At 38.8% G+C, this 17,609-nt stretch overlaps 1 protein-coding gene and 1 long non-coding RNA gene across 4 annotated transcripts in view; both read left to right on the top strand.

Annotated features, from left to right (window-relative positions):
* LOC116528895 overlaps positions 1-10,524 on the top strand; it is a 30,292-nt gene extending 19,768 nt beyond the window's left edge. The window contains exons 2-3 of the long non-coding RNA XR_004259263.1: positions 6,690-6,700; positions 10,514-10,524. This is a non-coding gene — a long non-coding RNA (uncharacterized LOC116528895). The remainder of the gene's footprint in view (positions 1-6,689; positions 6,701-10,513) is intronic.
* Positions 1-17,609, top strand: part of FGF14 (fibroblast growth factor 14) — a 689,306-nt gene that overhangs the window by 351,590 nt on the left and 320,107 nt on the right. The gene's annotated exons all lie outside the window — the stretch shown is intronic.

The following is a 17,609-nucleotide window of genomic DNA, read 5'->3' as shown; positions in this document are numbered from 1 at the left end:
TTAATAATGTTTATTTGTAGGTGCAGTTAAGTACAATCGATCTGTGTTTATAATTTTATTGTATCAATATGTGGTTTTCATGTTAATTATTTTAGTGGAATTATCTTTCCAGAAACCAACCTTCTAGGAATTGACTAGAGAGAGGCTTAGGAAAAAGGAGTTGGGGGTTGGGTAACTGGAGAGTCAGGGTCTCCTGCCCAGGGCAAGAATAAAAGGCATCTCCTTTTTCTTGTGGGAGAAATGGGAGTTAAGAGTAGTGGTAAAATATCTTGCATTAGAAAATCTAGTTTCATTCATGAAATTAACAGATTAAAAATTATTTCAATAGTATTAAATCTTGATGTTGACAAAAATCCTCAAGAACCTGCCAAGGATTTTTGTCAGTGTCAGGATTTACCACTTCTCTAACCCTCACAAGACCAATCACTTGGTAATTGCTGTGATAACTCAGCAATTACCAAGTGATTGGTTTTGTGAGAATGCTTGTTCAGCTCTTCTAGCCATTCCTTAACGTGGTTGTAAGAGCCTGGGCCCTTCTGCATGATGACATGTTTAATGCTGTAGTGCCTGGTCCTAGTAGCTACCAGACAGGCTGTCCTATAGATGGCAGAGGAAAGGTTTTCAGGCTGAATTAAGTAAGATGCCTTAATCACACAGCTGCTTTGCTTAACCTAAAACTTACAACCAGAATGAATGGGAAAGAGATGTATATATTACACATCTCTAAACTGTATCAGGCATCGAGTATGATTATGAACTAGGTACATACAATTTGTGCTTCTTCCTTTTCAAGAACCTCTATATACAATGTATCATGTTCTGCATTCCACTTCCCATTATTCTGCCACTGCATGGTCTTTTAATTTTTTTTCTAACTTGTTAAGAAGTTTTCATGATAGAGATCACAGTTGCTGCACAGTAATAAAAAATATGACTGAGTTGTGCTGATGGTTTCTTTGTATGTTAACTGAGTCGTTCTACCACAGCCTTCTGTGCCACTTTATATTTTATCTTCACTTTTTATGAAATTCTAAAAACCTAATATTCATGAAAGAGGTCAAGTATTCCTGTTTCAGGCATCCTGTGAAAATGGAAACTTCTGTGTATATTTACATATATTTAGATCTGTAGTTACAACTTTTTTTTTCATCTGCACAGCAGTTTTCTTTTCCATTGTTCCTAAAGGATATATGTTTAGCTGATGTTGTGACATTTTTGGTCTACCTATGTGTGCACACAGATGTTTGATGGGCGTGTCTGAGATCACTCTTGAAACTTCATTCGATAATGTATATTTTAACTACCTAAACTGAATATCAAAATTATTAGGTGAGTAAAATTCAGTTGATACTCTCAGGCTCTAAGGTCAGCTTAACAGACATGGACGAGGAATGTCATGAGGTTATAGACACGTGTTTTTGCCACTGTTGCTGTTCTGTTCTTAAGAATGAGGATGAGTATACACCTCTATTTGCCAGCTATGGTAGCAAATCACAGTGCACCAACATTGGCAACATTTCTCCAATAGATCTAGCGTATTTTGCTAGACATATTTCAATATTCCCATTAAACTGTAAATGATTTACATGCGTCTGGTCAAATACAATGCTTGGGATTTGGTGTTGGAAAGTTGTGGGAAATGACGATGCATGCCCTTCTTCTTCTTGAGTGATGGAGGATAATGATACTGGAAGGTAATTTGAGATGATGTTTTCTCCTGAAAGTGCCTTTTAAAACAATTAGAGTAGCTTTGAGAGATCATGGGTTTGGAAATAACTAAAATGATGATCACTTTAAGGCAATTTTTAAACTGTGTTTAACTCAATGCTTCAGATTATCTCCACGCCACCTGAAACTTATAGAAAATTTTGTCCTTTTTTTTTTTTTTTTTTTTTTTTAAGAAAGAGGACCCTTTGCTTTTATTCCTTTCTCAAGAGATCAATGATCTGGCAAACAATTGCCCCTAGGATGCCCATTAGGATGAACATGTAGCACAAGATTTTATGGACTACTACGAATTTATTTACACAGGTTCTTCCAAAAATTCATTTAATAAAAGCAGTTTTTTGTCATTGCAATCATCTTTTGCAGTTTGGGGGAGAAGCAATAGGAAAGGAATCAGTTATCTTTTAGGGGCAATTAGTAGTTAGGGCAGCATCTGCCAGGAGGAAGAGAGTACCTGTGTGAGTCTGGATTCATTTGGAAAGTGCCTCAATTGCAGCTCCCTATGAAGTCACGGGGGAGGTCAGTTGCCGGTCAGCTGGCCAACTTGGTCGTGACCTCAGGGGAGATGAAGTGGAGAAAAGCACAATTGTTCCAGCTGTATCTTCTGTGCAAATAGATTTCAAGACAAATTAACATGGCTGGCCAGAGCCGCTTCACTTTGGACATTGGCATTCACGTCTCAGTGTTATTTCTGTGCAGTTCCACTCATAGCATCCCAGAATTAAAGCTCAACAGAACTTGAGCTCTGTGAGAGATCCTTCTATTGCTGTGCTTGTACAAGAAGAGTAGGTAGGATGTGGTAGCCAAACTATGGTCCACATACAAGCCAGTTAAGCTGGCCTTTGGGCTGGAGATGCTCTAAAGTGAGACCCAGAGAGGTTAAATGGCTTGCCCACGATCAACAAGCTAAACAGTGGAAACATAGGAAGGAAAAGCCAGATTTCCTAGTTCCTAATCTAGTTTCTTGTTTCTCATATGGCCCACTCTTTCGATCAGGTATTTGCTTTTACCCTGTTTTGTACTTTACTGGCCTTATTTGAGAAGGTTTTCCATTTTTTCCATTTTTCTTTTTAATTTCTCCCTGAAACCTGCTTTTAGAATTATAAGGCCTTCTTTTTCACCCCAGTTTGATCTCTCTAGGTGAAAAACATTCCACTTTCATCCACTGTCAAGTACTCACTCTTCTAAAAAAGATACAAATTGTTCAGAGGTTTAGCCTTAGTGATTTGCAAAGTATCTGGCATAGAGTAAGCATTGGATGAAGTCTGTTGTTTGAAAGTTATTAAACAATTGTGATTTAATGCATCAAGTTTCCAACTGGAAGAATAAATCATCTGAGTGGTTAGTGGCTTAAAGTTCAATTGAGGAAAGTCCCAGAAAAACAAAGACCACTCAAATATAAAGGTGACCTTGGGTGCTTTATTCTACTTATCTGGATTGTGTTGTTTAATAAAGAAAGAAGTCAATATCAACACTATTTTCCTACAAGGTTGTTTTAAGGATTATATGCTCATGAATGGACATGACAGATTAAAACAGCAATATAAGACATTAACTATTTCTTTTTTAATATCAGCACTAATTCTATTTGCTAGAATGCAAAGATAAATATGGTCCAGACCTTGTCATTCATAAGCTCATGTTTTTCGCTTTATCCATTTGTCTGTCTGGTAAATTTGCATTCCTTAGTCCAGTGATTCTCTTGGCACAAATGTCTGAGATATTTTTGTCGTCACTGCTGGAGGTTTGCTACTGACACTCAGTGGTACTGCGCATTCTACAATACGCAAAGCCCCTGCAACAAAGAATTGTCCAACCCCTAATATCAATAGATTTGAGAGTGAAATACACTGCGTTTTGAATAAAATTGTCTGTAGTATCTTGACTCACTAAAAACATTAGTTCTATGTTTTCTGTATTCTCCTAAGCATATACACAGACATGTATTGGCACATCATTAATGTTAGAGAGATTATGTTCCATTTAACTGCAAATCCACGGACAGGGAGTTTGCCTTTTGTTACCTTTGTGTTTACATGATATTCACACATATTGGACACAGAATTCATTTGTTTATTCGTTCATTCTAGACATTTTTGGTTTTGAGTATCTACTATATGCCAGGCCCTTTTCTAGATTCTGAGGATATATTACTGAATAAAAATGACATGATGGAAATTACATTCCAACAGGTGGATGTACTTATTATGAAGGGTGCTTCTTAGAGTAAATATTAGATACAATAGCCAAGGTCACAGAGGAATAATGATTATGACCTTCTAAATTCACTGAGCTAGGCTGCAGTGACTCAGAAGTGAGAAACAGCTGAGTAGATTGTACTAATTTGTTGATAGTGATATGAATTTGTGTGTATCTCACAGGTTAGTGTCACATGTAAAAGTACCTGTTTTACTAAGGGACACCATGTTTGTATAAGCATTCCTTGTCAACTGTCATGAAGATGCAGACTACCTCATCACCAACCTTTATACCACATAGGAGTTCCTATCATGTTCTAGGTAGTAGGTGAACCAGAACTCAGATGTGAAAATTGATTCTGGCTTTTAGAAAAGAATTTAGGCATCAGGAAATAGGAAGAAAAGTTTGCTCTTCTTTATGTTTGTTTGTTACCAAACATATGATGTGTTGAATAGTGAGATGAGTCCTTTAAGTGAAATTTGGCTGGCCTGTCACAATATTAAGATGTGCATTCTCAAGCAATAGAACTTAGGAGAAATGTGAAGGAAATTAGAAATTTCATTGGGGATGCTGATGGAATGTGAGAAAATCATGTCCAAAGCTAGGGTCTGCAAAAACTTTCACCTAGAATAGGTAGTTCTCTCTCCCCACTCCCTAGGAGGCAGTTCTAGAAGAAAACAGGGAAGCATTTCTGGCTTTTGTGAGGTTAAGGACCTTCTGCCTTCCAGATGTCTTTAAAAGTGAGAGACAGTTCTGCAGACAGAAGTCATTACTCTGCATACTCTGACTTTCGAAATCCCTGTTCTAGTTCAAGTAAAGGAAACACTTTTTAATAAAATCTACCCCCTTCTCTCTTTTTCTTTTTCTTTTTTTTTTTAAGTAGAAACACAAAGCAATTTTTGCATGGCTTAACACTGATTTTTTTTTTTTTGGGGGGGGGAGATATACCTACTGTGTAAATCAAAAGAAGGTCATACTATTTTTGTTGAGAATTTTACTAAAGTTCATCATTTTGAAAAATCTTATCACCAATAGCAATACAAATAAAGCATATATGTATTAGCTTGAATTTGTAACTGTCATAGTCATAATGACACTAATTTCACACCAATTACACTCCCATTTTTCTGAAGTTTATTCTATTACAACGTATAGTTTATGAGGTATTTGACTATTTGTTATTTCTTTTAGGATAGTCAAACTTGATCATTTCTATATTGACATACACATTCTTTCATTTAAAATGATTATGTTTTTCTTGCCCCTTTATATTATAGTTAGGACATTAAATTGAATTTTTTAAAAATATATGTGAAGTGTAAGTTATATAAATTTTTATTTCAGATTGGCAAATAGGTACAACATAAAATATTTGTTTTTAAAAAGAGGGACTGTAGCTGCTAGATTAGAAATCACAGGCTTGGGTGGAGGAGTTCAATTCACTTTATTTGTTGAGCACCTGCTGGGTATGGTAGGGTGGGTAAGTAAACATTGTCTCTACCTCAACAAGTGCATCAATCTGTGGTTAGGTCAGACAGATTTTATTATCGAGAATGAGAAATATCGTAGCTAAGATCTCAGTCTTAAGGGGGATAAGGATCCAAGCACCTCATAGTCTTTACAAAATGAGTCAGAGCATAAATTAATCAATAGAGAACCACTGGACCCAACAGAAACAGCAGACCAGCACTGTGATTTTCCCAGGTCCACCCAAACTGATTGCCCAGAAAGATAAAGTAACCAAAATGCATGTTGTAGCTTTTTATTTTATTTATGTGTTTTGGCCAAGATTTAATAACTTTCAGGGCTTATCACACTGAAGCAGAATTGGGAAATTAACACATTGGCAGCCAACAAATACCCATTTAATTTCCCATGTCCAATATATCCTACAAGGAAGTTTTCCCAGTGTTTCACTGTATTTTTATGACATGATGGCAAGGTAGTTTTTATTATCTACATTTTACAAATGTGTAAGTCAGGGCTCAAAGATACAGTGACCTAAGATTCATCATTGCTGTTTCTGTAGCAACTGTCACTGTGAAATGCAAAATTTTCTGAAATTTTTGACGGCATAGCTGTCAATTTGCTGAACATTTAATCAATACCCTCTATGTAAAAGGTATTGTATACCTGGAGATGTGAGAGAGAAAAAGACAAATATAGTTATTTGCTCAGCCTACAACTATTAATATGTGAGCTAAGAAGGAAGAAATACTTGATCATGGGAATTATAGGGCAGAATATAAAAAGCTCAGCAGTACAAAGGAAACAACCCACTAGGGAGCAGAGGAGCAAGAGAGACAATTTTAGAGTAATGGGAGAATTTCACAGAGATCACAATTTAAAAGATGCTTGAAGAATGGATAGGATTTTTGTTGCTGTTTTTGACTGAAACAACTAACTGGTAACATTTTCAGAGAGGCCAGTAGTTTGGTTTGACTTTGGGAGCCCTGGAATGTGATGCATGCTGAAAGAGGAATTTTTTTTTTTTTTTTTAACCTGTAAACACAAAGTGAGTATTTGCTTTGTGTCTCAGTGGCAGCTTTTAGGTTGCAGAGTAATGACCCTTGAAGCAGAATTACAGGAAGAAAACTCTAGAGTTTATGCAGAGGATGAATTTCTCTGACTGGGGAAGCCACCCAAAGGATTAAAGCCCCCAAAGTATCACATCCTCTTTTCAGAGGATTACATCCCCTAAAGAGAGATATTGAAGTCCTTGCCTCTGGTACCTACTAATGATGTGACCTTATGTGGAAAGTGAGTCTCAGCAGATGTAATCAAGTTAAGATGAAATCATTAAGGTGGGCCATAGTCCAGTATGACTGGTGTCTTTATAAGAAGAGGGACATTGGACACAGGCACATCGAGAACAGCATGCGCTGACAGAGGCAGAGACAGAAGTCAGCCCCATAGGAGCCAAGGAACACCAGGACGGCCATCAGCCTCTGAAGTTGGGAGAGGGGTGTGGGATGGATTCTCCCTCAGAGGCTGCAGGACCAACCTGCCGACACCTTGATTTTGGCTTCTACCCACCAGAACTGTGAGACAGTGAATGCTGTTCTGAGTCACATGGTCTGTGGTACTTCCTTACAGGAGCCCCAGGAGACCCACTCAAAAGCTGTGGGCTTTTCTCCTCCTAGGATGAGATGGCACTCCACAAACTCAATTATTTTCTGTCTGGTGAAAGGAAAAGAAAGTTATCTTGGAAGAGGAGAATGAACAAGAAAATATGAGTAACTCAGAAAGCTTCTCTTTAATTACTGACAGCAACATAGGTGAAGTGAAGATATCATACTGTGTGAGTGAGAGATGGACTTTAAATCTGAATTGAATTCAAATTCCAACTCCCTTGTTGTACCCACTGTGGGACGTGGCTGTGCCATTTACCTGCGTCTCTTTTTCCCTTTCTATTACATAACGACAATAGAACATATCTCGGGTAGCCGCTGTGTGAATTAAAGGAGCTAATCCATGTCATACCAGCACAGCACCTGGAGGTGTAGTATATACTCAGCAACTGGGATCTAGCAGTGCGCATGGGAGCATCTGCACTAGTAGAAACAGTATTTGTGGGACAGGAAAGCTTTTCTTAGAAGATTAGGAAAGAGCTACGGGGCCTTGTATGGACCAGAAGACAAACATATGCTTCTGGTTGGTTTAATTCAAAGTTTAAATAAGAGAATGAGGCACAATTTTATGCTAGGAATGGCCCAAGACCTCCATCCTTCTCTTACCTTCCATCTGTTGCCTCAGATTCTCCCTCTAGCCCTGGAAGGGCAGATGATGAGCTCTCCCTGGTTTCTATGAATCTCTTCTGCAGAGTTCTAGGCTAGACTTATTTTCTATGCGAGCTTCTTTTTTTAATTTTTATTTTACTGTAAGTTTTGGGATACATGTGCATAATGTGCAGGTTTGTTACATGGGTATACATGTGCTATGGTGGTTTTCTGCACCTATCCACCCATCGTCTAGGTTTTAAGCCCCTGGTGCACTAGATATTAGTCCTAATGCTCCCCCTCCCTGTGCCCGCCACCCCCTCACAGGCCCCAGTGTGTGTTGTTCCCCTCCCTGTGTCCATGTGTTTTCATTGTTGAGCTACAACTTGACAGCGACAACATGCAGTGTTTGGTTTTCTGTTCCTGTGTTAGTTTGCTGAGAAAGATGGCTTGCAGCTTCATCTATGGCCCTGCAAAGAGTATGATCTATTTTTTTTTTAATGGCTGCATAGAATTCCATGGTGTATATATACCACATTTTCTTTATCCAGTCTATCATTGATGGGCATTTGGGTTGGTTCCAAGTCTTTGTTATTATAAATAGTGCTATAATAAACATATGTAATAAACATATTTATAATCCTTTGGATATATGCCCAGTAATGGGATTGCTGAGTAAAATGGTATTTCTGGTTCTAGATCCTTGAGAAATGTGAGTTTCTTTATTTTTCCTAGTTTGCTCCTACCTATGACTGACTGCTAGTGTCTTAGGAATTCTCAGTCCATTGCCTGTCTTTACTGGGGCACCCATTTCTTCACAAACATGCCTTCCTGTCTGGCCTGCTTTGATCTGTGGATGATCCATCCTAGTATTGCATATATAAAAGAATGCTTTTAATGGAGATTTTGAATATACTTTTTATAATGACCAAGGCCTGTGAATGATTTATGATATTGGATTTGATCTCTCTTCCTCTGCTAAGTCCAGACACTCAGGAACCCAGGTCTGAACTCACCTGCCACAGCCTTGTGCACAGAAACCCAAGCAAGCAGAGGCTTGGCTTTAAGCTTTGAAATGACTCTTTATTTGGATGTATTTTTTCAAGTATAGACTGACAGTTTGGGATCAAGTAATGACTTACATGGAGGTTTTATATTTATATTTTTATTTTTTTTATTTTTTTTTCCCCAAAGCTCAAGAGAGTTTGGTAAAACTATTCAGTAGTTTTCTGGGCAAAATAATTGTTTCTGATTCTGTCCTTTTGCCCCTGGTGTCAGTCCCCTAACAGAAGCTGGACTGTAGTTTCACCTTCTGTAGTTTTAGTTATATACAATCAACCTCTGTCCAGAAACATTAAATGGAAGATAACAAAAAATAAACAATTCATAAGCTTTAGATTCCATGCTGCTCTGAGTAGGGTGATGATGAACTATCGTGCCATCCTGCTTCTTCCATCCCCCTCCATCCCACCTGGCATGTGAATCCTTCCTTTGTCCAGCGTCTCCATACTACCCATTAGTCACTTAGGATCCTTCTTAGTTATCAGATAGAGCATCTTTCTACCAAACGGCTTGTGTTCAGGTCACCTTTATTTTACTTCATAATGGCCCCAAAGTGCAAGAGTAGAGAGGATGGCAATTTGGATATGCCACAGAGAACCTATAATGTGCTTTCTTTAAGTGAAAAGGTGAAAGTTCTTTACTTACTAGAGAACTAAAAATGTCTGCTGAGGTCGCTAAGATCTACATTAAGAACAAATCATCTACCTGTGGCATTGTGATGAAGGGAAAAACAAATCTGTCGTAGTTTCACCGTCACACCTCAAACTGCAAAAGTTATGGCCACAGAGTATACGTGCTTAGTTAAGATGTAAAAGGCACTCAGTTTGTGGGTGGGAAATATGAACAGAAACATGTTCAGTTGATGGCAATTAGGTTTACCATTCTCTGTGGTTTCAGGCATCCCCTGGGGGCTTACAATGTGTCCCCAGAAAATAAGGGAGAACCACGGTATTTAATTTTGCAAGTAGCCCATTAAGGTGGGTGGGTCACCTCCATGAACGTTATTTCTCACTTGCTTAGATTCAGGGGATTTTGGCCACATCTTGAGGAAAGCCGTTCTAGGGAAGGCTCAGCAGAAGAGTTTCCAATTACAGAAAGAGGTATAAATTTTTGTTAACCTCAGATTCTCGATGGTTTCTGCCTTTAGGCTTAAAAGCTCAGTGCTGGCATGTAGGGCTACCAGCAGTGGTGGTAGGTCCGAACTGCAGGAGCAATCTCTAACATCACGGTGATAAGATGAGTGTACATGCCACAATGGTTCTAGATTCCTCAGTGAGAAGAGAGGGAGGATCTGGAAAAGTGACGCCAATCACTCCCTCCACAGGCTGAGCTTGCCTGATGGGTGCTCTGGGCTTAATCAATCAGATTTCTCTGCAAGAATGTCATCACTGAGGATGACACCAACTACTTCATTTATTCATTCATACTTTTGGAACTGACTTATCTTTTTCTGCCAGAGTTGGTGTAAATCAGTAGTCCTTGAACTTCCAGAACATGATCATCACCAAGAGGTTTTATGAAAACACAGATTGCCAGGCCCCACCCCCATAGATACTGATTCAAGAGGTGTCTTAGTCCCTTTGGGCTGCTTTAACAAAATGCCATACACTGGGTAACTTAAAAACAATGGAAATGTGTTGTTCATACCTCTGAAGACTAAGAAGTCCAAGGTAAAGGAACCAGCAGATTCAGTGTCTGGTGAAAACCTGTTCCTCATAGATGGTGTCTTCTATGTGTTTTCACATGGTGGAAGAGGCTGGCTTGTTCTCTGGGGTATCTTTCAAAGGGCGTGAATCCCATTTAGGAAGGCAGAGCCCAGCAATCTGTGTTTTAACAAAACCTCCTGGTGATGATGATGTTCAAGGTTCACGGACTACTGATACACACTAATGCTGGCAGAAAAAGATAAGTTCATTCCAAAAATGAATGAATTAATGAGGTAATAGGTGTCACCCTCAGTGATGGGATTCATCTCATGATCTAATCACCTTCCAAAGGTGCCATCTTCTTATGTCTTACCCTGGGTGATCAGGTTTTAACATAGACATTTTGAGGGACACAAACATTCAGACCAGAGCTAGCAGGCGGGTGAAGGGCCAGAGATGTGCATCCTCCCATGCTCCCAGGTGATGTTGATGGTGATCACATTTTGGGAAGGGTAGCTATTAGTCTGTCATTGTTTGTTTGGTTTTAAATGCTGTAAATACCAGGATAGAAGAGTTTAAAACTAGTTCGCATGAACATTCTGTTAAAATATACATGATATTGCTAAAAAGAAAATTATCTTGCCAACCCAAAGCTAGACATTATAAGTCATACATCTGCTAATATATTTTAAAAACTTTGCTTCTTGAAATCAAGTACTAATAAATAAAATTTTGATATAATGGAATGTATATTTCATTTAATCATTTAAAGATGTAATGTTAAAAATTAAAACTTTCACACTGGGTCAAAATATGTTGACTTTATTTTATGAATGACATAGAAGAATCTCTGGATCTGACTGTCTAACAGTCACTCCCATCCAGGGGTAGAAATCCAATGCATAAAGAAAATACAACCAACTAAAGATTAGTATGATAAGAATAAATAAAATTAAGAATTTATTGCAGGTTTGGAAATGTCCCAACTCCCTACTTAATATATTTTTTGAAAACAAGTTATTCATGATGAATGTGGAAAATTTTGGTTTCCATTGTAGAAGTCAGAAATCAAGGAAATTGGAGATAGAAAAATGTATGTTCCCAGCTGCTTCCTGGAAAATATTTCTCCTGTTGATTTAGCAAGCTTTGCATGCCCTAGGAGCAAGGCTTCAGTCAGTCTCTTCTGTTGTGTGTGTAATTCTATGGTCAAGTACCTTAACAGTTCCTCAAAACTCACTAATAACAAATATTCCAAAACAAACGGTTACACTGAGTGATACTATTCCCTTTCCATTTTTGAATAAAAGAAGTTAGGAAACTTTTAGTGGTGGTTAATCCAAACCTATTCATATTTGGCTTTAGAATGGATTTATTAACGTACAGTTTAATATGAGCATTTCTAAACTTGGGTATTAGAGCATTTCATGCAAAATAATGAAGTTTTCCTTTGGATCCTAATCGAGAGGTATTTAGTTGACTCTTTAGTAGTCTCTCTAACTATCCATTATTTCCTTCTGTACCTCATCTCTTCTTACGCCAAGGCAAGAGATCCATTTTACTTATATTCATGTCTCATTTACATTGCTTTTCCTTTCTTGCTTGGTCACCCTGGAGGTATAAAATGGGGGAATTAACATGGAGTTTGAGATAACATTTGATATAAAGGGAAATCTATACCTTATAGGGAGTACTGAAGTGAGTTGACTTGCCGTGCATTGGGCAATCATGGTATCTATCAAGCCAGAGGACAGGAATCAGGCTCAATCTATTTGGATACTAGTTTGCAACATGGTTGATGTGCAATTGATTAACTGATTTTCTTTAGTAAATGTTTATATAGTCATTTTAGAACAAGACATTTATCAACAAATTTACCAGATTGCTACTTTTGATGAACAGAGAACCAGGCACCCACTAGGAATTTATTTAGTGTTAGTAGTTGTGGTCCTTTTCATGATCTTTTCCCCAATTCCCTTGTTTTCTCCTGTTGGCAAGAGGGTTTTAAAGATGTGATTATGTTAGGAACATGGATATAGGGAGACTTTCCTGGATTATCCAAGCAGCTCATTATAGTTAGGGCTATGGTCCGAGAAGGAGATGAGTTTATGGAGGAAAAGCACAGAGAGATGCAATTTTGCTGGCTTTGAAAATGGAGCAGAGAGGCCATGAGCCAAGGAAAACAGGCAACCTCCACAAACCAGAAAGGGTCAGGAAACAGATTCTCCCTTAGAGCCTCCAGGAAGGAACACAGCCCTGATTTTAGCCCAGTGAGACCTGTGTTGGATTTTGGACATACAGAAATGTAAAACAACAAATTTCTATAGATTAAAACCACTAAGTTTATGATAATTTGATACAGCAGCAACAGAAAATTAATACAATGTAATAAGACTATAGGATATACTTTCATAATAACAACTAGTTAAGAGTTATAGTCTCTCTTTGAATCCATAATAGTAATTAGTCACCAACAAACTTGCAAAAACTCGAGATAATTTTCTCAATTGTGCACTGAAGAACATGGATATCCATTAGGGTGATGACTAGATAGAATTTGGAGAGGATGCTACTCTGAAAATGTGCTCCCTGTGTATTTTGCTGAGATCATTATAAGATTTGTGATTGCCAAGCAGGAAAAATCTCCTTTCTTTCCTCAAGCTCATCTTTCCAAGAATTTTAAAATATAAGAGCAAATATTAGCATTCCTTTATCTTTCTCCAAGTTAATATTCTTCATTGCTCTCAAATTGGTGACATAGAATTCTACATTTCTCAGAAGCTGAATGCAGAAATTCATAGCTTTGACCCAAGGTGTGATGTGTTGTTTGTTGTTTTGTTTTTGTTCCTCCTCTTCCTCCTTCTCTTTCCTCTTTGATCCAAACTTTAATTTCTTATTGCTTCCTTATATCTTCAGAAATGTGGTCTTAATTTCGTAACTTATGATATAGCATCATGGAATGCCCCTAGTGACATCATATGATGTTGTTTCTAAAATTGTTTCTGCTCACCACAACCAGCCTAGACTGAGCATGGGCTGCTTCCCTCTCTCCCATTTCAGGAGCACCCTCAAGTGGTTGGAGGTAAACTTTGTCCCTCCTTTTGGTTAGAGTCTCAGTCATGGGACAGATTAATAGTTTTGTGTCTAGCCATCATGTGGACAGGAGGTGTATTCTTCTTAGCACATTTTAGGGACATCTGTGTTGGTGGTATACATAAGACTGGCTAGCATATCCTCTTTTACCAAGAGCTCCTTACATATAGTTTCCCGCTAGTCATTTTGATGCTGACATAAGAAATTTAATGGATGTATCTTTAAACAAAGGCATTGACACTGTGCTTTAGCCCAGTGGTTTTCAGGCTTCAGTGAGCCTCAGATTCATTAGAGGAAGGGCTTGTGAAAACACATTTCCTGTGTCTGTAATATCTGGGATCATGTTTTTTCCTCTATATCCCCACTCCATATTCCCTCTCGAGCTTACAGCCTGAAGCTGTTAATCTTTTGCTCCTGCTAAAAATTTACCTTTCTGTCCTTAATTCATAACACATGAAGGATTTCGCTTAAGTTGATCTTCTCTTCCCCAGGCCTTGCTTTCTGATCCATGTCCCCTTGAGGTGCTCCACACATTCTGCTTCTTTGATCTTTTCCTTTAGCACATTTTCCTGGACCTATCAACATAGCACTTTAGAGCTAGAAGGAATATTGGTGACCATCTGGTAAAGCAACTGCATTTTTACCTGAGACACAGATGGAGAGTGGCATATTCATCCTCTGACTCCAGAGAAAGATACTGGAGGAAAAAGCTTAAACAATTTTGCAGTGCTAAAAGTTATTAAGATGTTATTACACCCTACTCCTAAACACAATCCTATTTATACATCAAGGACATGGCATGGAGGAATTTTCCCAGGAAGGCATTGTTCTTGCTCAACTGCTCAGACCCCTACCTATTCACATCCCCCATGCTTGCCTAATCGATCACGACTCTGTCTCATGTGCAGCTCTTAGATTGTAAGCCTTTAAAAGGGCCAGGATTTTCTTTGTCGGGGAGCTCAGTCATTGAGGTTTGAGCCAGCTGCAGCTCCTGGCCAAATAAAACTGCCACTTCTTTCCCCCACCACCCCAAAAAAGATGTTATTACAAAAATATAGCTTTCTTCCTCACGAAACTAAGAAGAGAAGCTAAAAATAACTCCAGCAGTGAAAAAGTAAAAGTTAGCAATGCAATGCATTTGAATATGCTAGGTTCAGGTCCAGGGAAAGCTGTCGATGGACCAGCTGTCCTGAGTCAACCAGTAGTAGCAGTAGTCATATCTACTACAAGGCCACATGTGACTCTTCCATATACAGGCTGGAGCCCAAGAGCAAGTAGCTAATTGGTATTGAAATATGTTGCAGGACAGGAAAGATAGGGCAAGGGTTGAGAGGCCCTTTCCAGAAACTTCACGTTTAAATGAAGCTACCTGGCTTCTCTGTACTCATCTTCATCCAAACACATGGCTGCAAAAAATAAAAAATAAAAATAAGTAAACATAAAAAAAGAGCCATACAGTCTCCCTTATCTCCTCTTTCTATGCCCACCACAGATTTCACCCCTGCATATCATCCTTAAAACATTATTTCAACATGTACCGCAGAACCTAAAGTACAATTAAAAAAAGAAAAAAACCCACACCTTATTTCTGATATGAATTTTGCTAATGGACTCCTATACTTAGACATAGGACTCTTTTTAGAAGGTGACCAGTTGTTTAATCATCAACTCAGGCATCAGAGAGCCTCACTTGATTTCTCAGTATTATTTCAAGTCTTTAGAATAAATGAAATAAGTCTTAGGATGAGTTTCCTTGTTAGTGGATAATGGCACAATGGGTGGAAACAGCACAGAAGATTTTATTAGACGCCCAGGATTCAATTCTGTCCCAGATGCTTGACTTTTAAGAACATCAGGCGTCTTATTTGTAAAATGGAACAATAATGGCAGCCTCAAAATTTTACAAGAACAAGGTGGGATCCTGTTTACAGAGAGTCTGGCACCTTACATGTACTCCAGCAGGTGCTCAAGCATAATAGCGCTCTTTATTTATAAAGTTTTGTGGCATAGCCATTATCTAATGCCACCACCATCCCTGTGAGGGGCAGGACCAGGACTAGGGTAAGGAGGGTGAGCTGAGTGGTACAGATGTGGGATTGTTTTTGTTTTTAATTTTAAAATATGGCATTTTTGTCATGGATTTTTTGCATTAATTTTCACTAAAATAATTTTTGTATTGGAATATTACCTTGGTGACTGATGTTTGGCACCTCAGTACCTTTTGTGCCCAAGGCTAGTGCCTCACTCAGCTCACCTTCATTGCAGCTCCGATCAGGGGAATAGATGGGAGGAAGACGTCTTTCTTATTTCACAGATAGAAAATCCAGATGCAGCAACCAGTGCTGCCACTGTCATCCTCTGTTGGCCTAAACAGCCAGTATCATGAAGAAGTCATCTATTTATACAAATCCCTTGCTTGATGGCTACGCTTCTAACTCTTAAGAGCCTTCTCATTCATTGTTCTCTCCACAGAATGAGAAAACATTGTGACTCCATCAGATGTTCCGGCTGACTTGTAATGTGATGGCTTGTCATGCTCCATTGAGTCAGCTCTCTCTCATTGTGTTGTATCCCAGAGTCTCGGGCTTCTGGAGGGTACACTCTCTAGGAAAATTGAGTTGTAGCTTCTGCAGTAATGTTCTCTCCTTTTGTTTCTGCTGCTACATTATACAATCTTCTCTTTTCCTGCTGTTAGATAAAATAGTGCATCGATCCCAGAAAGAAGGGAGGCACAGCTGTTGAAATCATGGCAAACACAGAGTTTGCATTTTCCTCTGCTGTGCAGGCCTCACTTTTCTAGGCTCATTCTCCTGAGATGCAGCATTTTGCAATGAATGACTTTTCAGGCCGACGGCGTGCTGACACCCTGCAATATATGGGCCCCACCTCTCCACACTGTGCATCTCCATGCTGTGAGCTGAGCTGATAGGAATTCTTGGTTTCAAGTGCGTTGAATGGCAATTGTGAAATTGTTTCAAAGTGCTTTGCTGAAACCAAATGATTCTTTGCAAATAATCCTTAAAATTGATATAAATGCTTTAGAACCAGTGTGCATTCTTGCTGAATAGACACTGCATCCTAATGTAACTCGGTGCCAGGCTCTCCTCTCTTTGCTTAAGCATATGTTTCAGCATGGGTAGCTCAGATCTTGTCCTAGTAATGCTGAGGTAACAAGCCTAAGAGTATAAGCGTTTTAACTCTCTGAGATTTATGGTGTTACAGCATATGCATGCGTGTGTGTGTGTGTGTGTGTGTGTGTGTGTGTGTGTGTGTGTGCGCGCGCGTGTGCGTGTGTGTGTGTGTGTTTATCCGTAGGCTGAAATGTTGATTTGGATGGGTCTGTTAAGCTTGGTGATCTTTAAAAAGATAGAACACTTCTTTTTCTCCCAGGAGTTGGTCTAACCTAAGCCTTTCCCTGGTCATGTGTTCCATTTTAACCACCACTTCTCATGATGATTCTATTGTAGAACTATTGGATTTTATTTGTTATTTTATGTTATTTGTGTTCTGGTATATGACTTCGTTACTGTTTGAAACACCATGATTTTCCATGGTTAGTTACGATAAGATGGAATTCAAAATGTTCTGGAAATCAGAATACACTTGAGATGCATTGAAAAAGTAACTGATCATGAAGGTATTATAAATACTGGCATGTGGATTCATGGAAAGGGATTCCAACTTACAAAGCTTATGGGTAGAGTATTCAAGGATTTTCTTATTTCAAGGCATTTTTCTTGTGTGTGAGTCAGTTGCACAAAGTGAGTACATAGTTGTGGTCAAGTGAAGTTTTGATTGTTGTCATTAGGTTTATCCTCTGAAGAGTCTTGGACCACAGTTGGCCCCTTGTAAGCTCCTTGTCATTGTTCCTTCTCAGGTAGGTTTCCTGAAGAAAAGTCTCAGGGAATAAGATCTTGGTTGCTTTAGAGCTAAAAATCCAGAAAGGATGAGTAGGACATAGCTGGGATGACTGCTGCCTTCCCCATGGTGTTTTCCTCGTAGACGGCCTCCATATGGTGTCATCCTGGTATGGCTATGACAGTCCATCTGCAAGGGTCAGTGTTGTTCCTGGAGAGGAACAAAAAGTCAGTGACAGTGTTTGTCCCCTGCCTGGCTCTCCCCCAAACTGTGCCACACTTATACATTAGGGCCCACATAGTGTAGCCCT

Source organism: Sapajus apella, unplaced genomic scaffold (assembly GCF_009761245.1).
Source record: "Sapajus apella isolate SASKATOON/1434 unplaced genomic scaffold, GSC_monkey_1.0 scaffold60, whole genome shotgun sequence".
NCBI lineage: Eukaryota > Metazoa > Chordata > Mammalia > Primates > Cebidae > Sapajus > Sapajus apella.
Note: the sequence above shows the minus strand (reverse complement) of the source record. Positions and strands in the feature narration are given on the sequence as shown.